General features: G+C 40.6%; 1 long non-coding RNA gene across 1 annotated transcript in view; it reads left to right on the top strand.

Moving 5' to 3' along the window:
- LOC134759490 (uncharacterized) overlaps positions 1-26,919 on the top strand; it is a 63,608-nt gene extending 36,689 nt beyond the window's left edge. Inside the window, exon 2 of the long non-coding RNA XR_010135726.1 lies at positions 26,001-26,919. This is a non-coding gene — a long non-coding RNA (uncharacterized LOC134759490). The remainder of the gene's footprint in view (positions 1-26,000) is intronic.
- Positions 26,920-27,172: the final 253 nt, after the last annotated feature.

Genomic DNA, 27,172 nt, shown 5'->3' on the forward strand with positions numbered 1-27,172 from the left:
CCAATATATGAGATGGGCCTGCCAATCAAAGAGATAAAATTTGTGTAAACTTGGCTGAGTCACTAAAGATAGAAATTTGTGGAGGAAAATTCACGATTTAAGTCAGAAGATCTGGTTCAAACCACTTCCACTACCAACTCTAACCCAGAGCATGTTTGTGAGATAAGTAAATACTCCAAATGCCAGTTGCTTCATGTATAAAACAATGATAATGATGGTATCTTTGTAATCTATTCTTTAGAACAAATTACCTGAAAATTCATCAGCTTAAGAAAGAAACAGCATTTATTATCTCACACAGTTTCTGTGCATTGAGAATGCAGGAGCAGATTAGCTGTTTGGTCTGGCTCAGTGTGTCCCATAAGGTCATGGTCAAGATGTTGGTGGGTCAATGAACATAATACAGCATAGCAACAGAATGAAAACCAAAAGCCCACGATCATATCAGTAGATGCAGAAAAAATATCTGACAAATCCAAAACACTTCCCTGATAAAAACACTCAACAAACTAGGAACAGAAGGGAGCTTCCTCAGTCTGGCAAAGAGTATCTGTGAAAAGCCTACAGCTAATATCATATTAATGGTGAGACTAGATGCTTTCCCCTGAATTTCAGAAATAAGACAAGGATGTTGCTTTTGTCACTTTTATTCAGCATCATATTAGAGGATCTAGCCAGGGCAATTGGGCAAGAGAAAGAAATGAAAGCCATCCAGATTGGAAGAAAAGAAATAAAACCATCTCTGTTCACAGATGAAATGATCTTGTATATAGAAAATCCTAAGGAATCCACTAAAGAAAACTATTAGAACTAATAAATAAGCTCAACAAGGTTGCAGGATACAAGATCAATATACAAAAATCCATTGTATTTCTAAATACTTGCAATGTACGATCTGAAAATCCAATCAAATCAATTCCCTTTACAGTAGTATCAAAATGAATAAAATACATAGAAATGAAATTTAAAAAGTGGAAAACTTATACTCTGAAAACTACAAAATATTGTTGAAAGAAATTAAACAAGATCTAAATAAATGGATATTCCATGTTCATGGATCAGAAGACTTAATGTTGTTAAAATGGCAATATTCTCCAAACTCATCTACAGTTTAGTGGTTGCTTAGGGCTGGGGAAACTGGGAAGATATGGAGGTGACAGCTGAAGGTTATGGGTTTTTGTTTTTGTGATGAAGGTGTTCTAAATTTGACTGTGGTGATGGTTGCACATATCTGTGAATGTACTAAAAACTAGTGACTTCTATCCTTTAAATGAGTGAACTATATGGTATGTGAATTATATTTAAAAATGCTGAGCGTGACTGCAGTTATCTGAAGGCTTGATAGGAACTTCAGGATCCATTTCCATGTTCTTCCTGTCTCACTGGGCCGCTGAGCATCCTCACAAGATGGCCGCTGGCTTCCTCCGGAGGGAGGAACCCGAGAGAGTATGACGTGAAAGCCAGAAAGTCTTTAATAACCTAATCTTAGAGGCCACACTCCATCATTTCAGGTGAGCCCTATTTAATGTGGGAGTGGCTACAGAAGGGCATGAATATCAGGAGGAGAAAATCATTTGGAACAGCTCGGAGGCTGGCTACACAAACACGTGCCTCACGGGGTAGCTTTCATGATCACATGAGGTAATGGGTATAAAACATATTGTAAACTTTAACCTGCTCTATCAATATTCAATATTGTTCATCTTATAATTGACATGGATTCGTTGTCCAAAGCGAACTGCAGTTTGCTTATTAATGTTTACTGCTTTAGTTGGTCAGAATTAGTGTCCTAGAACTCTCAACTATCTGCAAAATTAAGGTATGTTTTTGAGACTATGTCTTTATTGACATTTAGATATGATGGAGAAGCTAGTAGTTCTAGAATTTACCAGGAGTGAGACCCATACAGCCCTGCTTGTCAATTCAGCACCTCATTTATCTCCTCACGGATTTATTATGTGGGCTGAAAAGAGGCAAATTATGTTGTAAAATTATCAAAGAGAAAGGGAAAGAAACCTCAAAACTGGGACCCAAGAAGAAACACTGACTTTCTTTGGGTGATTATCCAGGGAGAGGTGCTTTGCTCCTCAACTTGTGTGGAATCTGGTCCAGCTTCAGGCCAGCCCCAGGAGTGCAATTTCAGACAGGATGGAGATGAGGGTGTGGTGGAACTTCAGCCAGATGTCTGGAAGCGGCCAGCTCCCTGCCTTTGTGGCTGCCTCTCCCTCCCATGTTTATGGCTCCAGAAACACAATACTTGTGGCCACTAAAGCCCAGGACAGCAGTGGATTCCAGGCTGTCTTCTGGTGTCTACTGGTTATGATTCTATCACAGGCAACACACAGAGTTTAGGTTCAACACCATCATGAGACTGCAGTCACAGGTTCACAAACTAAGGGTAGAGGCTGGTTATTTAGACAGTTTCCCTAACTGGTGTGTATGTTTCTCTCCAATTTACTGAGTCTAGTGCTTTCTTGATTTCCAGGGAATCTCTTAGGAGAACGCTAGTCTCCCACCTGCTTGGTCCAAGCTTACTCCCCTAGTTGCCTAAGAAACCTATTCTCTCACCTACCTAGGTATTCTCTTTCATAATTTTACAAATGTTGTTTAACATCTGTGTTAGGCATTTCCAGAATGTTCAGAAATCTAATCTCATGTAATCATCAATGGAACCCGGTGATGTAGGTAATGCTATCATCATTTGAAGACTGAGGTAATGATAACACGAAAGGTTGACCAACGTGTCTAGTAGCACACAGCTGGTAACTAGTTCCCTAGCCGGGATTCTCTGGGCTTCCTCCTGACTCTGCCCCTCTTTTCTTTGGCCCCAGACACTAGGATTTCCCTAAACCTATAGCATCTCTACCCTTTCTCGGGGAAGAGAGTGATCTGCTACAATTAATCCTCATATAAATGGGTGATGTTTCTATAGGCTGTGGAGGCCATTCTCCCTAAGCACTCTCTTCTGGTTTGAGTCGTTGCCAGGAGCTCCAACCTAGCCCTTTTAGAAGTTAATGAGGAGACAGCGAATCCTGGGAATAGCCAGCGACCACTGCAGGGTGAGCTTACAGTAACTGAATAGCAAGGTCTGCTCTGTAAGCCCCAGATGAGCTCTGGAATCATTCCTGCCTTCTGAGTCACCTCCCCACTGGGCTTGTTCAGAGGGCACCCAGATTGGTTTGGGCTCCATCCTGGTGTGCTTTCCTGCCTCATGATGGGGTAGAAACTGGGCCATCCTCTAAGGGCCTGCAGAAGCAGGAGGGAGGACACAGTGATGCCTTATGTGGAGATCTGGTCACTCGTGCTGCCTTGTGACCCTCTTTAGCACCGAGGAAAAGCTATGACAGAGCAAATATTCAACAACTGCTTTTTGGATTTAATTAAATTGTAACCAATATTTTGCTTCCCCCTACCCTCACCCAGAAAACTTATTCAAATAAAATACATGTAAATGAAATTTCTTTCTCCCTCTCTTCTTTCCCCCTCCCTTCTCTCCCTTCCTTCACCCAGCTTTTTTTTCTCTTCTTTTCTTCCTTACCTTTTTCTATACCTCATAACATTTATAAAGAATGTCAACACTCTCCAAGTACCTTTCAGTCTCCCAAGCCCTACACACAAAGGGCAGATTTTGAACAAATAATGAGCCTCCCCCAAATGATCTCATTTGATCTGTTTCACCACTTTTACCCACAATGCATATCAAATATAAATGATCAGTAATTCATTTCATCCCAAATCCTAGTGCTTGTCCTATTTTATTTTTTCCACCTTCTGCATTAAAATACTATGATTCATAGCCCTCCATTCCCACCCCCGGGGGTGGGGTGGGTGGGAGGAAGAAACAACCCAACTTCTAGTTTTCTGCCAGTGGCCTGTGAGGGTTTCTGAGCAGATGATGAGGGAATTAGCTTTCAGCATTCATAAATTTGTGGCTGGATCACTTTGGTAATCTGTGAGTATTCAGTAAGTTGCTACCTAGTACCTCCTCCTACCACTTCTTTTACTTTTTTTTTTTCAGTTTCATTCTATTATTTAAAGGAACACTTCTACTTTCTGAGAGTTTCGTTTCTTACAGTAATGAGTACCAGTTGCCTAATATTTGGGGCAGATGTCAAATTTACTTAAATCATATTATATACTGGCAATTCTGTTCTCAACCAACTCAGGAACTTTAAGGACTCCAGAAAGGCATGATTCAGCAATTGACCTCAAGAAAATGTTACACAGAGAATCTCTTGACCAAGCTCCAGAGTTTTCTTTAAACAATTTACCCAAAGTTCTTCAATACAGAATGCAATAGTGTAGCCCAACAATTTTTGCTGATGTCTGATTTGAAAGGAGGCTATATTGAAATGATGTGAAATCAGTTCTTAGACTCTCTTCAAAGAAAAAGCCATGTATGACAAGTGGCAGAGAAATCAAACTACAGGAATGAAAACACAACTCTTAATGCCATATTCATGCTCAGGGAATATTTGAGAATTTGCACCTGGCAACTTAGTTAAAAGCAACCATACCTTTATGTATTGTAAAAGGTATGATTCTGAAGGATGAAAGGAGGAATCCTGTAGGAGAGAAAAAAAAGGAATATCAAGCAAGTGAATTCCAATAGTTTAAAGGGTTCTCTGGGAAGAATTTGTTTAAAAGACAAAGAAGTACAAGGGAACTGTTTGTTCCATAAGAAAACAATGTGGTTCTAATAATATAAGAAAAAATGATCTTGATCCATGAGAAAGCAGGGAAGGGTAGAAATAAATTAACTTGGCAGGGATAAGGGTTGCTTTGAAATGATCTCAGAAGTGGTAAGTTTGCCAGGCTACCAGTAAAAAGGATGGAAAAAAATGGAAATAATTTGCTTAGAAAACCAGAAAAGCCGAAGTAGGAAATGAAATGCAACTCTCAAAGGACATAAAGAGAAACAGAAAAATGCCATATATTAGTTAAATACTTAAAACATAAATGAGAGATACAGAAAAACATCCTTCACAAGTGAAAAAAGAAAGCTAAAAATATGGGATACTTAAATGCCAAACTTAAAAAAAAATTTAAATTGTGAAAGCAATTTCACACATCGAGTTCATATATGAACCATTTTGCATGGATTTTGAAAAGCAAAATTTTGGTGCATTTTCTTCCAGACCTGAGCCATATAGAACTTGAAATGTGGCTACTTCAAATTGAGATGTACTGTAAGTATAAAATGCAGACTGGATTATGAAGATTTAGTTAAAAATCTCATGAATAATTTTATATCGATTACATGAAGTTATTATATTTTGGATAGTTATGTTAAATCAATATATTAAAATTAATTTCATCCATTTGTTCTTAAAATTTTTAATGTGTTTCCTAGAAAATTTAAAATTGCATGAGTGGGTCACATTATGTTTCTATTGGACAGTGTCATTCTATTTTTTGTCTTCTGTATGAACGATCAGGAAGTTTTTGTTAAACCAAGATAACGGTACTAGAAAATGATCATGTGAAGTTAATCAATTAAAATAGGAGTGAAAATTTCATAATAAGCAGTTAAAAAGATTATGATTTTATCTTGGGAATGTAATGAAATTATAAAAATAATTTTATTGTAAGTATTTTAAATAAAATTTAAGTTATACTTGCAATTTTATACCAATTCTTAGAAGAAAATGTCAATAAATAAGGAGATTTGGGATGACATGGGGCAGACAATTTTTTTTTTTTTTTTTGAGACGGAGTCTCGCTCTGTGGCCCAGGCTGGAGTGCAGTGGCGCGATCTCGGCTCACTGCAGGCTCCGCCCCCCAGGTTCACGCCATTGTCCTGCCTCAGCCTCCCGAGTAGCTGGGACTACAGGTGCCCGCCACCACGCCTGGCTAATGTTTTGTATTCTTAGTAGAGACGGGGTTTCATCGTGTCAGCCAGGATGGTCTCGATCTCCTGACCTCGTGATCCTTAAAAGAAAATGAAAGCTTCAATACCACATCTTTGACCACATGTTTGATTTTTTGGTAACAATTAAAAAGGGAAATTTTTTGTAAAAATATTTGAAGAGTTCATAAATTCCTCAACAGTCTCTCTTAAGACTTTTAACTGTTACATCATTCTCTTTTGCAGGGCCTGTCTCGTATCATCCTTGTTGACTTTCTCTTTGATTTTTTACCACTCTAACTCTCCAGCTCCTTATCTGTTAGTGGTTTTGCATGTGATTTGTGTAGTTCTCCAAGCCGCCTCTCATACTTAATGAAATCTTGCAACTGTGGTGACTTAGATAGTGAATATGTGGGTAATGAGGACCCTTGTATATATTTACATAGCTGGGGTGACACTATATTACAGGTCTATCCTATACTGCCACTTAATATTACATCACAGTTATTTTTCCATATCTTTAGGAATTCTTTTTTTTTGCATGCTTTTTAGAAGTACTTTAAGAATTCTTTAGAAACATCATCTTAAGTGAATGAGTACATAATAATCGCTCTGATGAGTAAACCATAATCTATAATTTATGGAATCATTCCCTATTATTGGATGTTTATGCTGCGTCTTTTTTTCTCTTTTTTTTTTTTTGCTATTATAAACCATGTAGCAAATAACCTCTCTGAACACAAATCTTTATTACATTCCCATTTTTGTTTCTATAGATACCTAGAGGTGTAATTAATTACAGGGTAAAAAGTTAGACATTTTAGGCTGAGCGCAGTGGCTCATGCCTGTAATCTGAGCACTTTGGGAAGCTGAGGTTGGTGGATTGGATTGCTTGAGGCCAGGAGTTTGAAACTACCCTGGGCAACATGGCGAAACCTCATCTCTTCAAAAAATTAGCCAGGCATGGTGGTGTGCACCCATACATTCAGATCCTTGGGAGACTGAGCTGGGAGGTTCGCATGAGTCTGGGAGGAGGAGGTTGAGATCATGCCACTGCACTCCAGCCTGAGCAACAGAGGGAGACCCTCTCTCAAAAAAAGTTATGGACATTTTAATCCAAACTGCCAAATGGTTTTCCTGAATATTAATAATAGTTTATGCCCTTACTAGCAGTGAATAACCTCATGGAATCATATTCTTGCCAACACTGAATATTACCAAGAAAAATATTTTTGCTAATCTTATATGTGAAAATAATATCCATTTATTTTAAATTTGAATTTCTTTGATGATGGCTTAAAATGTTCATTAACTACGTACAATTTTTTTGGATTCTCTGTTCATTTTTTTTCATTTATCTATGGTGGATGTTTTTGTCCTTTGTAAGAGGCTTTCTTCTATATTAAAGGCATTAACCCTTTGTCTAGCATATTTGTAAAAACTTAGGTTTTTACTTTTAAAATTATTGTTAAATAGTTTAAATATATACAAACAAATAGAGAATATTTATAAGAATTCTGTATACTCACCACCAGTTTTACATATGACCTTAGCCAAAAGGCTGAGAAGCGATTGCTGCCAGTTTTAAAATCTTAAAGTTTGCCATATTTCGCAAAACATGTTAGATGTAGTTGAATCCCTGGTGGAACTCCCCTCACTGCTCATTGCCATGCTCCACTATTCTTCTGTCTGACCCCAACCAGAAAAGCTTCTCCTTCTCCTTCTCCTCCTTCTTCTTCTTCTTTCTTCCTTCTTCTTTTTTGTGACAGCGCCTCACTGTCATGCAGGCTGGAATGCAGTGGTGTGATCATGGCTTACTGCAGCCTTGACCTCCTGGGCTCAGGTGATCCTCCCACCTCAGCCTCATGGGTAGCTGGGACCACAGGCACACGCCACCGTGGCTGGCTAATTTTCATGGTTTTTGTTGAGGCAGGGTTTTGCCATGTTGCCCAGGCTGGTCTCGAACTCCGGGGCTCAAGCAGTCTATTTGCCTGAGCCCCACAAAGTGCTAGGATTACAGGTGTGAGCCACTGCACCCAAAAAACCACTTCTTTAGGCTTCTGATGGTAGTTCCTGTGCATGTTTTGATACTTTTACAGCATATTCATGTGTCCTAAGTTACAGTGTTGTTTTTTGCATTTTATAAATGTGTATAAATGGTATCATACTGTAATATGCCCTTCAGGAGGTGGTTTTCGTTATATTTTTATTTTTTTTGCTCCAAATTACATTAAACAATATTTATTTATTTTAAATAAACAAGTAACCAAATTAAGTTTCTGAAGTTTGTCCACTTTAACTACTATAGATATTTAATTATAACTCTTCATTCTTCTGTTAGGATTTTTTTGGCTATCACAGAAAATGCTGCAAAAAAAATTTTAACGTGCCTCCTTGTGCACTTGTGCTATAGTTTTTCCAAGGTATATATATAGAGAAGGAGAATTGCTGGGTCCTAGGACATGCATATCCTTAATTTTACACATATTGCCGTATTTTAATCCGTAGTGGGTTTTACCAATTTACATTCTCACCAGTAATTTTTGAGTTCTTCTTTCTCTGCATCCTTGAGAAGATTTGGTATTGAGAAGCTTTAATTTTTTTTAACTTCCATTTTCATAATTCTAGTGAGGTCAAGCATTTTTCACAAGTATATTGGCCATTTGTTCTTCTCCTGTGTATTTCCTATTGTATATTTTAACTATTTTTCTATTGCGCTACTTGTTCTTTCATATTGAATTATATAAGTATTTTATATTTTCTAGACATCCTTTGTTGATTATATGCATTGAAAATATGGTCTCTTCATCTGTGACTTATTTTACTGTTTCTTCACATCTATAATAGTGCAGAATTTAAAAAATAATCAGTTTGTATTTTTTCATATAAATTTAATATTTTCTTGCTTTAAGACAAAAGATGTCATGAAGATATTTTCCCAATTTTATTCTAAAATTCGTGAAGTTTTTTTTCCAAATTTATGTTTTAATCCACTTGGAATTTATGTCTGTGACTGCTGGGAGGGGGGTGATATAATTTTAGGGGTACTCAATTGTATCTGGACCACTTACTAAATATGCCATCTTTTCTCCACTGATTTTTTTAGAGATACTTCTCTCATTTATTAAATTTTAGTTTATATGAGAGTCTGTTTCTGAGCTCTCTGCTCTGTTGGCTTACTTGTTCATCCCTTATTAATGCACTGTCTTAATAATTTTACTTTATAAAAACTCTTGATTTTTTTTGCTATTATAAACCATGCAGCAAATAGCCTCTCTGAACATAAATCTTTATTACATTCTCATTTTTGTTTCTATAGATACCTCGAAGTGTAATTAAATAAAGTGAGGGACAGGACCAGCAAGCCCTGTCCCTCACTTTATTTATCTACTTCAGGAGTATCTTAGCGATTTGTGGGCCTTTTCTCTTCCATTTGAATTTTAGGACCAAATAAAGATTTTAATGGAATTGTATTTCTTTCAAAGACTTGTTTCAAGAGAATTGATGTCTTTTTAAATATTGAGTCTTCAGGCCGGGTGCTGTGGCTCATAATCCCAGCACTTTGGGAGGCCGAGGTGGCTGGATCACGAGGTCAGGAGATGGAGACCATCTTGGCTAACACAGTGAAACCCCATCTCTACTAAAAATACAAAAAATTAGCCGGGCGTGGTGGTGGATGCTCGTAGTCCCAGCTGCTCGGGAGGCTGAGGCAGGAGAATGGCATGAACCTGGGAGGTGGAGCTTGCAGTGAGCCAAGATCACGCCACTGCACTCCAGCCTGGGCGACAGAGCAAGACTCCCATCTCAAAAAAAAAAAAAAAATTGAGTCTTCCATCCATGAACATGAACATGTTTTATTTCTCTATTTATTCAGGTCTCTTCTTGCTTCAACATTGTAATTTTCTTAATAAAGGTTTTATATAATATTTATTAGATTTGTAGACATTGTACAGTTTTTGTTGATTTTATGAATGGAATTCTTTTTCCCACTAAGTTTTCTAACAGTGTATTACTTATTTATAGGCATCTATTGAGTTTTAATAGCTTTATTGTTCACACAGCATACAATTCACCCATTTAAAATGTACAATTCAATGGTTATTAGCTTACTATATTCAAAAATTTGTGCAACCATCTCTATAATCAAGTTTAGAACATTTTCATCACAGCAAGAAGCCCAGTATCCTTCATTTCCCCGCCTTCTCCTGTCCCTCCCTATCTCCTCCAGTCCTAGGCAACCACTGATCTACTTTCTTTTTTATAAGATGGAGTCTTGCTCTGTCGCCCAGGCTGGAGTGCAGTGGTGCGATCTTGGCTTACTGCAACCTCTGCCTCCCAGGTTCAATCGATTCTCCTGCCTCAGGCTCCCAAGTAGCTGGGACTATAAGTGGGTGCCACCAAGTCTGGCTAATTTTCGTATTTTTAGTAGAGATGGGGTTTCACTATGTTGGCTAGGCTGGTCTCGAACTCCTGACCTCGTGATCCACCTGCCTCAGCCTCCCAAAGTGCTGGGATTGCAGGTATCAGCCACTGTGCCCGGCCCACTGATCTCCCTTCTATCTTTGTATGTCTCTCTCTTCTGGGCCTTCATATAAATAAAATTATATATGATGTAGTCGTTTGTGACTGGCTTCTTTCATTTAGCACAATCTTTTAAGGTGCTTTTCATGTTGTAGCTGTATTGGTACCTCCTTCTAAGACTGAATAATATTCCATTATTCAGCTCTATGAATATGGATATGGATACAGATATATACTGTTGATTTTTACCCATTGATTTTGTTTCTAATAACATTGCTGAAAGCTTTTATTAATTTTACTGATACTTTTTTTTTTTGAGACAGTCTTGTTCTGTCAGCCAGGCTAGAGCACAGTGGCATGGTTTCTGCTCACTGCAACCTCCACCTCTCAGGTTCAAGTGAGTCTCATGCCTCAGCCTCTAGAGTAGCTGGGACTACAGGCGTCCGCCACCACACCTGGCTAATTTTTGTATTTTTAGTAGAGATGGGGTTTCACCATGTTGGCCAGCTGGTTTCGAACTCCTGACCTCAAGTTAGCTGTCCGACTTGGCCTCCCAAAGTGCTGGGATTACAGGCGTGAGCCACTGTGCCTGGCCGATATTCATTTTTAATGTAGATTTTCTATAGATACTCCTCTCCTCTGCCAGTAGGGGCAGTTTTGTAAATTCTTTTTTTACTTTGTGCATTTCTTTTTCTAATCCTTGTCTTATTTCACTGTCCAGGAGTGAATGGAAATGTTGATATAAGCATTATTGTCTTACGCCTGACTTTAATGCAATTGCTTTTAAGATTTTACCATCGAATATAATGTTACCTATAGTATTTTAGTGAATACACTTTTGAGATTAAGACTGTTACTTTTTTTCTTTTTTCTTCATTGGATAGGCATAAATGTTTTACTGTCGTTAAGATGTTTTTCATGACAAAGTTAAATTTTGGCTATTTTCCATCTATGAGATGATCAGATTTCTCCCGTTAATCTGCTAATGTGGTGTGTTAATGAAAAGATTTTCTAATATTGCATTCCACATCATTAAACAATTCTCTAACATTTTTCAGCATTCATTCAACATCTTCAATCCTTCAGTGTTATGGGTTGGATATCTATTATGTCAGGTGTAGAAATAAAGATAAATAACACATAGTCCCTTTCTTCAGAAAGCCTATCATTTCTTTCGAAAAGTAAGAGAATGAGAAGGGGGCCCGTGAGTAACATGTATTCAGTGTTTGCTATGTGCCAGGTATTCTTTTAGATGCTTCAGAAATGTATTCCGATTTAATTCTTCCAACAACTCTATATGATAAGTCCAATAATTTTATCCATTTTATATATTAGATATCTGAGGCTTCCAGAAATAAGTGATTTGCTCAAAATCAGCACTCAAACCAAGACTCTGTGGCCCTAAAGACCAGGCTCTTGCAATATAAGTATCATGGTTGTTGAAAGCACGGAGAGTCATGTTTAAGTTAGGTTTATGATTTCCAGTAAATATTGGATTTAAATGATTCCTTCAACAAGCGGGCAGGCATGAGATAGAGGGGAGTGGTAGACAGCAGCTGAAGCAGAGGAGGATATGGGAGTTGAGCAAAATCTCAGGGTCGGGAAAGCACAAGATAGCCCAGGGACCAAAGGGTAGACCAGTTAGCTATGACGTATACACTGTGTAAGATGATGTTGGGAAGTAAACGTAGAGGGATAGATTAGCAGATTATCCCATGAAAACTCTTGTGATGACATGCAACACAGATTGGAGTAAGGAAAGCCAGAATCTCAGCAGGAGGCCGTGGCTACTGTCAAAGTGAGCAATAGTAACAACTCTTCATTTGCTCCTCGTTGATCTTAGGATGGAGTCCAACCAAATACCTTACCTTGGTTGACCAGACCTGACATAGTCTGTCCCTTTCTTTCTTCTCCAGTCTCATCTTACCCCTTGCCCTCTCAGCTCCAGCCTCATTGGCCTCTCTGTTTCCTGAACCTCCTATATTCCTTTTAACCAAATAGTCTTAGAATAAATTGTTCCATCAGTAAGCAACTTTCTTCCTCTTCTGAGCAGGACACCTCCATTTGTCTAGTCAATTTCTACTAATACTTGATGTCTCAATCCTTAATTGTGTTCTTCTCTTTCAGGAGTACTAATTTCAATTTATAGCTCTATTTTCATTAGCATTTTCCTGAGCGATGCTTGTCTCTTCTCCCAGGTTATAAATTCTGTTGCTGGAATAGGAAAAGTCTGAGTCTGTTTTTGCTTACCTAATTCCTAGCACAAAGCCTGGCTCAGAGTAGACACTTGATACATATGCATAGTTGTTAAATGAACGAATAAAAGAACAATTTATCTGAACTATGGAGGGTGAAGTCAGCAGAAATAAAATGAGTAAGGAGGAAAGGAGATTGCTTTAGAACTCTCCTTTTTACTTGTTAGAAAGAAGAGCTGACTTACTTGGTGATTGACTGAACATGGGGATGAATGAAACAGGTGAAGGAATTAGGAATGGTTTTCAAGCTTAGCTTCCAAATGATTAACTGAGAGATAAGTATTATTAACAGAAACAGGGAATCCAGAAAGATGATGAATTTAATTTTAGATATATCAAATAACTATGAAGACCCTGAGGAACATATCCAATAGGCTTTTGCAGGTCAGAGTAGTCATATACGGAGATACAGATTTGGGACACGCTTTCAAAATGAAAAGCCATCCATTTAAGAAAGTGGAATTAACAAGAGAAACAGAATAAACAGAACAGCAGAGGCCCTGGGAACTGCATATTGACACACGTCTATTGAAGGAGGCAGTAAAGAGAAGAGGAGTTGATTAAGGGGACAGAGCAGCAGACGGGGATGACATGAGGGTTGAGTACTGTCACAGAAGCCAGAGGAGAAGTGAATCCCACTGAGTGGAACATCAACATTGCAGAGGAAGAACAAAGACCAAAAATTAGGCATTGACCTTTAGACAATGCCTCAGTGACCTCTGGGAGTGGAGTTTCTATAGAACACGAAGTGGGACAAAATACTGATTTTCGGGAAAGAAGAGACTGCTTGTACAGACCACTGATTGAAGAAGTGTGGCAATGGCAAGCAAATACAAATAGGATTGTAAGTAGAGTGAATGGTGGAGGAGACATCAAGGAACATTTCTCGAGTTATTAGAAGTCTGTACATGCTTATAAACACAGAGGAAGTCTGTGGGCAGGAGAAATTGAAGGTGCAATTGGATGGGAAAAGGGAGTATACAGGGCCAGCCGTGCTTATTGAGGGAGGAGTTTTCCAGAAGGGATGAAATAGGTGGTGTGGCTAACTTGAGTAAAAGAGCTTTCTCTCTCTCTGAGACTATCATTTCTCATCAAGACTGCGGAAGAAATTGAGGAGGGAGGGGAAACTGAGTGCACGAAGGAAGTGGAGTAATAGGGAATAGCCTTCACATTCCCAGCATTCTCCACTTGCACAAGCTCACACTGGGGAAAAGCATGAGTTGTTGCCCTGGAGCAAGCTGCCTGTCTGCCAGGCCAGTAGTGAACCAGCTCCTTTCAAATGCTCCAGACCTATGAGAACAAAAAAAAAAAAAAAAAAAAAAAAGAAGAGAAAAAAAGGTAGCTTCAGGGCTGACACACGGCAGCTGCGTTCTGGGAATTGGGCTACGGCTGGCCCTGTCCGTGCCCCTCTCTGAGGGCTGTTGGAAGAGGCGCTTTCTTGTGTACACAGGTGGAGGAACCCACATTTCCAATCTCCAGCCCCACCTGTGGCCCAGCCCAGCTGCAGACACCCTTCCTTTGGGCTGTGAACTCGACTGCATGGTCAAGCCTAGGGCAGCCTGAAGCCAGTAATGAAAATCCCTGGCATTTCCTCTCATAACCATTCCCAAAGGGCTTTTCCCAAATATGATCTCATTCCATTCTCATGGCACCACGGCATTTTCATCTCCAATTTAGAGATGCCAATCACTAAGCGCCTCTAGAGAGGCCATGCAGTTAATAGTATCTGGGGCTGCTGATTTGAAAACCCGGGCTCTTCCAGCCATCTCACATGGTCTGCATCTGACTGATCCCCTTTGGTGGTGAGAAGGTGGGCTGTGGGGTTTGGGAGATGAGAATGACAAAAAACACCTGTATTAGCCATCCCGCCTGAGTTGCCAAAGGTAGCCACCTCCGTCCGTGGGTCAGGAAGCCATTTCCATTTCTGCTAGAAGGAACTGATGGTGCCTATAGATTAAAAATCTTCTCATGAAAAGAGAAGCAGAGCAGGCAATTGTTATGTGTTTGGTGGTGTTGGTATGTGGGGCATGAAGAGGAAGGAGAAATGTCTAAGACTACATTCACCAATCTTAAGCAAACTTCATTGCTTGAAACACAAGAGGGAAATGGCTGACTTCCTTCATCTTCACCTTGGATGTGTGAAGGTTCACCCCAGGTGAAGGGCGCTGACAAGATGTGTGACCTTGGGCAAGTCACTTCATCCCTTTAGGCTTGAACTTCCTTTCCTGGAAAATAACGAGGCTGCAATAAATGCCTAAGGTCTTACTAACTCGAATAGTCTCTGAGTCCAGGATTCTTAGGAAAATGGAAATCATTAGAGCAGGAAGGGAAGAGTTTCTTCTTGGGGACTTCTGGTTCAAGGCCTGCCTTCCTGAAGGGGCAGTTACATCATTAATAGGTCTGTGAAAAAACATCATTTTCTTAGGGATGGAGTGTGCCCTTATACTATTTGCAAAACTAGCTAACTAACCAACCAGCTAACTAACCACCTAACTAACCAACTAGCCAATTAACTACCTAACCAACCAGCTAGCTAGCTAACTAACTAACTAAAACTAACACCTGAACAGCAGCCACAGTGTGGGGAAGGAGCAATTGCAAATACCTTTTTCTTCTGTTGCAAACAGGGACGGCTCCAGCAGTTGGATGGCAGCCCTGGGTTTCCTGACATAACCTGTAACTGCTTGGTGCTCCTCAGCTTGCAGGGCACAGGCAATTTTGGTTTCACGCGGCCATGCCAGGTGCAGAGAGGCCCCAGCTGCACTTTCAGTCACGTGACCTGGTGACTCAGGCCCTTTCTGGTTCCTGCTTTTCAGGGTATGGGAAAGGTGAGAAACCACTTTGCAGTGGCTCTTTGGGAGGGTCTAGGGTTGAGCAATAGTTTGTTGTTATATAGGTTGCCCTGAACCCTTTTTATATGAGCATAATAAAGTTTTCTTATAGCCCCAGAATTGCCGTTTTCAGTTGATGTCTGCAGAGTTGCTGTGTTCATCTCCTGTCTCCAGGAGTAAGCCAAAGTCATCTGAGGGGAAAAAAATCTACATTTCACCACTTCCTTTGATGAAATAGTTTGGTATTTAACTACCCCATCACCAGAAATGTCTTTTATGCTAACCTGAGTCCACCCTGCCACGTTTAAGCATAATTCCTCTTACTTTGGTAGACAGAGTGGAAAATTTGTTCCATAATGGCAGGAATGTCTACGTAACCTTAAGAGAAGATGCTAATTCCAACTTTATTTTCTCTTCTCTGCCTATCTGTAGCCTTTGTTCTTTCAAACTGGGTTTCAAATTTACCTTTTTAAGGAATCTTTCACTGTTGAACCCCTCCTTTCTACAGAAGAGACCAGAACACACAGGCTCAGCGTTTATTTTCTAATGCGTTTGTTCTTATTGATGTGCTATTTTGAAAACGCTTTTGAGTCTATGTCAGGGCACAGTGCTCTGTATTTGCAGGTGGGATGGACTGTCTTTAATGCAGCTGTGGTGTTGTGAAAAGCGCTGTGGCCTTGGAGTCAGGAATCCTGGATATGTCACTTATCAGCCATTACTTGAGGCAGGTTCCTCAATCTCGGAGAGGTTCAGATTATTCCTCCGGAAATCAGAAAATGAGGCTCTAACTCCCGGAGTCACTGTGAAGATAAATGAAGGAATGTACATGAAAGTGCTGAGGATAATGGCTTGCATTTAACAGGTGACCCATTGACGCTCACTCACATACTCTGAGGGACCAAAACTTCTATTTCTATTGTTTTTCTCCATCAGGCCTCACTACACTGCTCTGCCCACAGCATAAGCTTAATGAGTGCCACAAACTGACTATCTATTTGGTACCTAAGAACAAGCAAGCTGGAAAGGGCTTAGGGCCACTTTACGGTCTGGGTGAAGTCTTGAGAAGTCCAGGATGCGGGTCCCCATTCCAGGTAGGTCACAGGAGATGGCTCAGTGTGTGTCTCTGAGCCAGGGAACCAGAGGAGAGGCAGGATCCATGAAATAGGAATCTAGGGGAAACACGGGATTTGGTCCTAAAAGCGATGTCTGGTGCAGGCATGTGCCAGAGAAAAAGGGGCCAGCAATGCTTCTGCTAAAATCTGTTCTTGTAACTTCACCGGCTCTTAGAGTTCACCTTTGCACTGCCGGCTCCATTTTCCTGCGTCACTTCAAGAAGCCAATTTCTTGTCCTTATTGGGACCGTGGGAGGTGGGGTTTCTTTATCCAGGTGCTCAGTTTGATTACCTAGGAGAGATAGATGTTACTGATGCTAAAGTAATTTCTTTTCCCTGGGAAACGCAGGCTTTCACCTCCGCCTGGTTCCTTAGCCCTTCCTGCACACATGGGCCAGAGGCTCGGAGATGGCTGTGGCCGTGCTCTAGTGAGTGCAGGTGACAAATCCCAATACTGATCCAGTTTGACTCCAGGGTGAAATGGGCAGGAATGACTCACAGGTTGAGGAACCCGCTCCATAAAGGCTCTGTGGAAGGAAATGATGTCTGGGTGGGAAATGGGCTTGCAGCCTTGGGATGAACTAAACCTGGAGAGATTACTGAGGGCCAGGGAGGGGTTTATTTATAGAGGGTGAGGCCTTCTCTTTTTCCCACTAGGCCAGATGAATGGAGAGGTGAGGAAAGAAGCCTGTTGGGAGGCCACATCTATTCCCCAGCTCATCTCTTCAGTCAAAGCCTGGCAGAAGCTGCTCATTTATTTTTCTACCACCAGTTCCCTCACCCAGTTCCCTGATCCAGGATAGGATATCAGGTGGTAGATCAATGCTTGCATGTGGTGATTTTTGTTTTGTGGACCCTCAGATGCAGACAGCCAAGCTAAACACATTCCTCAGCCACGCTGTTGTTAGTAGGCTGTGTAAGGTCACATTCTGGTTTTGTTTTGGTCATTTGCTTTTTTCCTTTCATCCCTTATCTTCACTTCCATTTCCCTTCTGTGCCTCCCTGCCCTATTCCACACTCTACCTGTACCCCTGACTCACTCATGGCATTCTAATGGCAGAACAAGAACCCCGTGCATGCACCCCTATGGCTTTGGCAAGAGCTTCTCTGGGTGTATACCAGCCTGGGGGATCATTGGGCCATAAGGCATAGGAGTACTTCATTTCACTAAATACTCCCTGGTTGCTCTCCAGAATGGCTGCACTCCAGCAGTGAATGAATGAGCCTGTTTCCTGGAATCTTCTCCAAAACTTGCTATTACCTGGCTTTCTAATCTTTGTATACTGGGTGTGTGTAAAATAGTATATCATTGTTTTTAAATTTGTGTTTTTCTGATTTCTAGGAGGGTTACATATCTCATCTCTTACTTGTTATCTATTCTCTAATTTGTGTATTACATGTTTCACCATTGTTCTTTGGGGTCTCCAGTCTTTTTCATGTTGATTTGCAGGAGTTTTTGCATATATTAGATATATAATTATCTATGTATGTAGATACTATAATTTTTTGGGTATTGTTATTATCCAGTTTTGGAAGCAAGATTGTACTTACTAGCCTTGTCAACTGATTACTCTTTTAATTTCTATAATAGTTATCTATGCAAACCTTCAATTTCTTCTTCTGCCAGTGTTGGTACTTTATAAATTCACTATAATGTGTCTAGGTGTGGACCATTCTCCCCATCTATGTTGTACAACATTCCATAAGCCTTCCCAATTGAAGTCTCTCATTTTCTTTAATTCTAAGAAATAATATTTATTTCTTTAAGTATTTTCCCCTTTCATTTTTTTTTTTTGGTCTTTTTGGAGAGCATCTGTTGTATGGTTAGTGATTCTTTTACTTCTGTAAATCTAACTTCCACTTTTGCTTCTTTTTTAGAAAGAAATTAAAATTATATGGTATTTATTTATTTACTCTTAATAAAAATAAGTCTCATAATATTCCCTTGTATGTATTTCACTTCTTCCTGGAGTGCTTCTTCTAAGAGAATATTGAAAGAGGGTTTACATGTGCCTGAGATAACATTAATTTGCCCCCAAATTTAAAGACAGTTTAATTGGAGTTAAAATTCTAGGTTGAAGGTTTGTCTTTCACCACTGAAAAAATTATTCTATTACCCCACATCCAATGTTGATAGTAAGGATTCCTGGTTGTCCCCCAACACCTCCCACCCTGTCCCAGGGGATCTGAACCTTCTCTCTGGAAATCAAGAGGATGTGGAGAGGATCTTTGGAGGCTAAGTGATGGTGTGCTGTGTGGATTGCAGGAGTGGCAAAAGGACCAAGAGCTAATGGGGTGGGGTGAGCAGGGCAAGGCACAGGGAAGGAGATGTGCAGGCAGGGGGTGGCTGGAAGGGCTGATTTTTCCTGCAGAACCCTGGAAGGGTACAAAATTCTAAATTTAGAGGACTCAAAAACTCTAGATTTGATGGTGAACAAGAATGAGATGTGGGCTGAAACTCCCCACTTCTCTACCCTATCATGGGGGAAGGATTGCTCCTCTGTAAAGAAACTGAACAACCTGCTCCTGGTGTGGGAGCTGATGCCACATCAGGCTCCATTCCCACTGACCCTGTAGTGGAGCCGGGTAGTCTGCATGACCTCTGGCGTACTCTGAGTTTAGCCAGTTTTGCTTGCATCACCAATTGGTAGGCATTTGAAAGAAACTATGAAACACAATTAAGAAAAAGAGAAATGACTCCACAGGAAAACAAGTTAATTCAGGATACATGAGGAACTTGAAAGAAACTCGAATTTGTATATTCAGAGATGTTTATGAAGATATCACATCAATTAAAAGAAGAGAATGCTATAAAAACAATAATTAAAAAGTTGGAGGATAAAATAGAGGAAAAGTAAAATAAAAAGACAGAGATTAAAAAAAAAAAAAAGGACAAAAAAGGTACCACATAGACTAATCCAGGGAACCAACATCTAACTGATAGAGGCTCCAAAAAGAGATGAAGATAAACAGATGAGGGAAGGAATTACAGAAAAACATCACAAGAGAATTCCCCAGAGTTGAAGGACACAAAATTTAAGAAAGACGTATTCACTTTGTGCTCACTACAATAAAGAAGAGTTGGCAAATGAAACAGCATAAAATTCAGGACACTAATACTGAAAAGAGAGTTCTTAAATGTTTTCTGAGAGAGAGAAATGGAGAAAAAATAATGCCAACATACAAATAAATGAGCATCAAAGATTTCTAACAGCAGCACAGTTTGCTAGAAAACAGTTTTTAACTGCTTTAAATTATGAAGGAAAGTGGTTTTCAACTAGAATTCTTTATTTTATTTTCTTCTTCTTACTATTAGATGAATATGCTTATGTATCAACTAGAATTATATACTCCTCAAGAATATCTATGAAACTTGAAGGCAGAGGAAAAGACATTTTGAGACAGATAAGAAGTCAGAAGGCTTAATTTTACACACCTTTTTTTGGAAGTCATTTGAAAACACACTCCTGCAAAATGAGAAAGTAGAACAAGCCAGAGGAAGACATAAAATTCCAGAAGCAGTGTATTCAACCTGGAATCATAGTGAAGAGTAACACACAATGACAGTTTTGCTGCACGTCTGGAGAGACCAGTGACCAGTATAGATTTTACAGCCTTTCAGGAAACACTAATTTGTGTCTTCAAATGTTTTTTGATGACATGTAAGCACAGAGACGTTAAATCAGTTGGCCAAGATCACTCAGTGGAAAGCAGTAAGTTAGCGATCCGACTCAGCCTGTCAGGCTTTGGAGCCTGAGCTCTTACCTCTTACTATACGGTGCTTCTCCTGGTAACCTGCCTTAATGTTATTAACGGTTTCCATTAGGAAAATGAAAATAGTGGTATGTTCCATGTATGCTAAACCCTCATTTATTATAGTCAGAATGCAAGAAAATGCTATGTAAAATTGCTAAATTAAGAAATAGCTTTATAGAAATCAAGAAACAGTTTTTAGAGAAATAAAAGTAATCACCAGGAGAGAAAACTCAAAGAGAATGCAAGGTGATTAGGTAGAGGGAGTGGGCAGGGGGAAGCAGAGAGGGAAGAGGAAGGGAAGAGACTGTTGCTTTGCATTTTAAATCCCCTGCACCTTAAAAAAATTAAATTATGTGCATGAATTACTTTGAAAAACTGTACATTTGTGTATCTTTTAAAAGGTAAATAGGGCTTGTTCGGAAGATAAGTCGAAAGGGGAATGATAGTAATGTTCAAAGGGTGAGATGAGTTGGAAGTTCATGGCCTGATGGGGAATGGTGTTATCTAGTGGCTGGATTCTAAGGAGGTTGTTTTGGCAGTGGGTGGGTGGGGGGAAGAGGGGGAGCGGCTGGAGGTGACTCTGGAAAAGTGGGCTAAGGCAAGACTGTGGAAAGCATTGAATGCCATGCTAAGAAGTTTGGAATTTCCTCTGTTGACCGTGGGGAACTATGAAAAAAAGTTTTGAGCAACGTGATTCCATCTGTGTTTCAGAGGAATTCATCCTTATGGCAAAATGCGGTAGGATTTGGAGTGTGGGAACGGCAGGAAGCGGGAAGGCCAGATCAGAGATGGTTACAAGTTTAAGGGACTCTTTAGGGTCCGAATTAAGGCTTTCAACCTATGTAGAAAACTGAAGTTCCATAATTGCAACTTGAATCAAAACTCTTCTACCACTTTCCTCACCCTCCTGTGGACTGGGGTGTCCTCTGCCCAGGAAGACACTGATGGGGCAGTAGGGTGGTGGTGGGTGGGCCACAGGGAACTGCCCACCCCTCCTCATTCAGGGGCCACTAGAACCTCCTGCCTGGTCCAAGTCTCACTTCAGATTTTTAGAATCTTACTACAAACAATTTTTTGGCCACATTTCAAGACATGTTTTAGTTTTTAGCACAGGATTTTTACCAATCTCTCCCCAGCCCCCTCCACACCCTTTAATGATTCCCTTGGTTTTTATAAGTTGTTTTCCAGTTTTTTTCTTCCTGCCTGCCAGCTCATCTAAGAAGTAGGAATTTTTTTCTCCTTTTTTATTATTGGTATTTAAAAAATAATAAAATGGAAAAAATGAATGTTTTTGCACTTCTGGCCTCTTGCTTTCGAGGTTCACACCCACTGGCGCCCTCCCTCTGAGGCTCACTAACATTCCACACTGCTGGGTGTGTGTCTGTGTGACTAGGAGCTGTTAGCTGTTGTCTCCTGTCATCATAATTTCTCCCTTACCTCCTTACCTACTTCCATTCCTCCCTTTCTCCCACCCTCTGGTTGCCAGGCAACACAGCTTAGGGGCAGGAGGAGCTGGCAGGCAGTGCCCCCATGGAAATAGTGGCTGCCTATCTTCCTCTCCCAGCAGCTTGGCTGGGAGTTGGGCAATTGCTGAAGGTCAAAGGCAGCCATCCATAGTTGTGTCATTCCCTCCACTAGGTATAAACCTGACGCAATCAGGGAAATACTTGAAGGTAGGGAATGGGGTAAAGTAAGGCAGTTAGTCTTCCCTTCACACCCAAGAGGCTGGCGTGGCTCCTGCCTTCCGGCAGAAGAGGGTAAAGGTGGAGATGAATTGGCCTTTCTGCATTTCAGAAATGTGAATTTTATTTCCTTCCACACCTCTCTGTCCAGTGACTTAGAGACTTTTGAGAATTAGAGTTGACCCTGCAAAATGACAAATTCACTTGTTAGCAGAGGTTGAATTTTTTGAGTTGGGGCCCATTTCTCTAGTACCAAACATGATCTGGGGACTCGCAGCGTGGACAGCCTCTGGGAGCTTGTTAGAAATGCAGACCTCAGTCCCATCCCAGACCACTGAACCAGAAGCTGTAGTTTTTCAGAATGGCTGGGTAATTTGCATGCATGCTGATCAAATACTGTCGATTCGGTCTTGTGTTCTTGAGACTTCTTCCTTTCTCCTGCTCAGTGGGGCATCATGGAGTCCTATGTTGGGGTCTTTCATGGGTTTATGGAGAGATGAGTGAGCAAATGCAGAGACTGTCTCAGCCTGACACAAACCCCTTCCCCTTCTCCATCTATCCTTATCCTACACAGGTGTGAGACAAAGCATGTCCAGATATGTTACCTCCCTTATCCTCACACACTCCTGTGTCTATTTTTAAACCATGAATCCCAATTTTATTGATGAAGAAATGACCTAGGTTGTTGAAGCTTACAGAACTTCAATGGACTCGCCCTGGTCATTACTGAACAGCTTGCTGTCACCTTCCTTTGGTATGTGTCCTAAGCTAGAACTTCTGTCCTTTTAAACACGTAGCTCCAAAGAGTCATTATTGAAAAAAAGCAATCAGAAACAGAATGTTGGGTTTGGTTTGAGTCATAAATTCCACCACGTAGGGATGAAATTAAGGACTTTTTCCTGAGCCTCTGCAAATGATTCCAGTAGTTCAGAGGCCCTTTTGAACAAGAGGTTACATGGATTGGGTTTCAAAGAAAAGAATGTCGAAAGACGTCTTCCAGCTGAGAATGGGCTCCAGATGTGAGCATTGCTCTTCCAGATGTGTGGATGAATGGAGCGGGACTGAGATGCCTCACATGTCTGCAACATGAAATGGAAAATCCTCTCTCAGCCACAGGGGAAAGTAGGACAGGGGGAAGACAAATGGAATCCAAGTTAAACTGTTCAAGGTGGGGCCAGACTAACTCGAAGAAATCATTCCCACGTGGGCTGATATTTTACATATGCAGTATGTGCCCTAGAGTCCAGGCCTCAAACTGTGCTGCTGAGCAGAAACTCAGAAGGTATTGTGTCTGCAGGAACTCACTCTTCTCAGACCTGCATAAATCTGATTCAGCCCCTTAGAGGAGCCTCACTGAGAACTGTTGAGAGTACAGACAGATCAAGCAGGACAGGCGGCGAGACTTACTCAGGGGAGCGGAGAACAGAGCCCAGAATGCGGAAGGGGAAGGAGCCAGGAATCACACAGTCCTTTCTTTCTTCAACTTCTGAATCAGCAACTCATTCTCTTGGGGATCGCTGGGTTTGTTTCTTTACAATGGCTAGAAGGTCCCATGTTTCTCAGATGAGTAAATTTGAAACCACAGAAAACTGAGGCCTTGTGGCCAAGTCCTCTTGGTTTGTCACATCTCTGAAAATCTGAGCCATTGTCAAACGCCTGGCTGCAGGGAATTAAACCCTTTATTTCCCTCTGCCAGCATCTTCACCTTCTCCAGGAAGATCTGCCAAAGGACTGCTCCAGGTGCAGGTCCACGCACCTCCCCACTTTCCCAAACCTTCCTCTTTTTCCATTTAGAGGCTGTCCCTGAGTCCCAATTTCCATGTCACTCTGGAAGTGTGAAAGTGATCTTTATTCCCCCTACCTTCTCTATTTTTAAGCAACACAACTAACTCACTCTGTACTGGTTCAACTGGTGAGGATCCATATTTTTATTTTCCCCTAATAGTTCCCAGGATCTAATCAACACATTCTGACAAAACAGGTCAATTTAAGTTGCTAATTATTTACATTATTAAAACATTATTACATTTGCACATGTAATAATGTCTACATACTGATTACACACACACACACACACACACACACAAACCCAAAATGGCATAATCCCTGGTTAATATGCTAATAATAAAGTTGATGATTACTAAGTTGAAAAAGTTAATTAGCTGTCTTCTGTTTTCATATGTGGGGCCTAATCCTCCCTGTGATCTCGAGCCCAACACATTTCTCAAAGGCCACACCAGTCAGAAGGTAGATTTTCCAGTTGGAAGGTATCGAGAGCATTGCAGGAGTAAACCCAGGACCAGTCTACCCTGGGAGGACATATGTCATTACACTGAGAATCAAGTATCAGGAAGTATAGTATCATCATCATCATCATCATCAATCAATGACTAACTGTGAGTTTATTTCCTTTTGTTTTTATTTTATTTTTTAATTTTAATTTTATTTTTTTTGAGACGGGGTCTCAGTCTGTCACCTAGGCTGGAGTGCAGTGGCATGATGTTGATTCACTGCAACCTCTGCCTCCTGGGTTCAAGCAATTCTCCTGCCCCAGCCTCCAGAGTAGCTGGGACTACAGGCATGCACCACTATGGCAGGCTAATTTTTTATATTTTTAGTACAGACAGGGTTTCACCACATTGGCCAGGCTGGTCTTGAACTCCAACTCCTGACCTCAAGTGATCTGCCCGCCTCAGTCTCCCAAAGTGCTGGAATTACAGGCATGAGCCACCGCACCCAGCCCATTTCCTTTTGTTTTTAATCAATTTAGAATTGAATTCTCAAGCTGCTGTTTGTTTTGATTCTAAGCATATTTTGCTATTCCAATTAGTACCCAATTCAGTTTATATATATATAAAATTACACGCCCTGCATCAAAAACATCTTTACATATTTTTATACTTAAACCCAGTTCAAATTGATTTAAGGCTTAGGAAAATAAGTTAGGTTTAGTTCAGTATGTGGTTTAGAAAATGTGTACACTTTATTCTGGCTTCCAACTAAAACTGTGGTGTATTTCTTGCCTCTGAATTGGACAGATTTCTGTGTTTGGCCTGTATTGTGGCAATGGTGTATTATTTTGTTCTTGTCAGTTGCATTCATCATTATCTTAAAAAGATTCCAGAAAGCCTGGTGTTACAGTTAGCCCACCTTGACCCTAAATGCTGCACCATTGCATTTTGACCAAGCATTGGGATCATAAAAATTATCCACCTTCTGTTTCTAGGCTTTCCCCACAGCTTGCAGCCCAGAGTCAGGAGAAATGGCGTTTTGGTTCATGTGCTTCCCTGGAGTGAGCAGGGCTGTCCAGACTGAAGGGAAATGGCATTTCTCCTTCTGCAACTCAGGACCCTGCTGGAATAATTCTTGCTTAAGAGAGCATCTCAGCCATGTGTTCTCCAGCTCATTAATCCTCAGCAGTGACTAACACGGAAAACCCAACCCTTGTCTTTGGCTGCCAAGGGTGTAATTTCGTTTGGAATGTTGCTTTCAGTTGACTTGTTCTCTACCTTTCTTTTCACCTATTTGTTATGCTTAGCTCTACCCTCCTGCACGTGTTAATTCTAATCCTTTGGTGATCTAAACTAAAGAAAATGCCTCAAGAATAAACTTTTTATTGATTAGCTTTTTTCTGTGTGCTATGGCACCTATACCTCTAATATTAGTTCAAATCTACCATTTCTTGAATGTCTGTGTGCCAAGTAACTTACACGTATCACATTTGTTGTTACTAACAACACAATATAGTGTTGTCCCCATTTTTTAGATGAGAAAACTGAGGCTCAGAGAGTCTGAATGCCTTGCCCAAGGCCCTGCAGCTAGAAATCAGATTAAACCTCGTCTGTCGGACTCCAAAGTTTGTGCTTCATGGACTTCCAGCTCTGGTTCATGTTACCCAGTAGAGCCCTGTGACTTCAAGAATTTCTCAAATGTCCAAACCAATCTATTTTAATTCACTTTATTAATAAAGATAATAATTCCTGTCTGTCTCATAGGTGGTGTAATGAAGTGAAAGGAAGCAGAAGAGAGTGTTATAGCTGGAAAGGTGGGAAATCACCCCCTCTATGCTGAAGGGAAGATTTCAGGTTTCAAATGACACGTTTCCCTCAGAACAACTTTTGCTGTAGGTATGTGAACCTGCCACCACCCTTTTAATTTGGTGGATTGATTTAACGCTGTATCTGAACCTGACTGAGGAGATTCCTTCCTGGTTCATGACCCCGCTCTTGGAGATGCAGGATCTTGAACCGGAAGGCTCTGCGTGACAGAATGAAGAGCTGGAGGAATCAGAGTGAGATACAAGAGGGTTCTAGACTTGTTCCTCATTTTGTCAGACAATTGAGTGTTGATCTTCCTTCTAGAACTTGTAACAAGAGAGTGAACAGCAAACATGGACCGTTTCCCCTCAAGTTTGTTTTCTTGTGCATACCCCCTCTTCCTGACACCTTGGAAGAACAGCCTCTCTTGACCACCAGAGGACAAGCCTGTGTAGGCATAGAGTAGATGCGTGGCTGAGTGCATGTTTGCACCCTCATTCCACATCCATCTATAAAGCATTTGAGGCAGTTCAGACAATAGCATGATCACCAGCCGTGCTGCCATTTCTTCCAACAGTGACCGTGGATATATTTGCTGTGTTCCTGAAACTCTGCAGACAGTCCTAAGGGATCCAGCGGGTCCTCTGATGGACCCCAGTGCTGGAAGTCACGCGTATAGCTCTGAAGAGTTGTCACAAGAAATGGTGTTTCTGGAGGATGCACAGGAAACTTTTCATTTGGCATCAAAAAGGCTATTGGATTTGCAAAGACCGCAGAGGAAGAGTTTAAATTCTGAGCCCTCAAAACAGATTTTTAGAAAAGTGTCTTCCAACCTTTGTTTAGTACAAATAAAGAAGATAAGACAACACCCTTCCCAGGATATTTCTCTTGGATTATTTTTATTTTTATTTATTTATTTATTCATTTATTTTTTGCCCATGATGGGGGTATTATTAGGAAAGGGAGACCAAAACCTCTCACTCCTTAGGTTGTATGTAATGCTTACTCAGGAAATATGAGCAAACATTTTGGAATCTTTATCATTATATATTAGTTGCCTTACTGGTGAACTCTACGGAGACTATCGTATTTACCAAAATAGAATGACATCTCTGCAGAATCTTTTATCA

The sequence above is a fragment of the Pongo abelii genome, chromosome 10, assembly GCF_028885655.2.
Source record: "Pongo abelii isolate AG06213 chromosome 10, NHGRI_mPonAbe1-v2.0_pri, whole genome shotgun sequence".
Lineage (NCBI taxonomy): Eukaryota > Metazoa > Chordata > Mammalia > Primates > Hominidae > Pongo > Pongo abelii.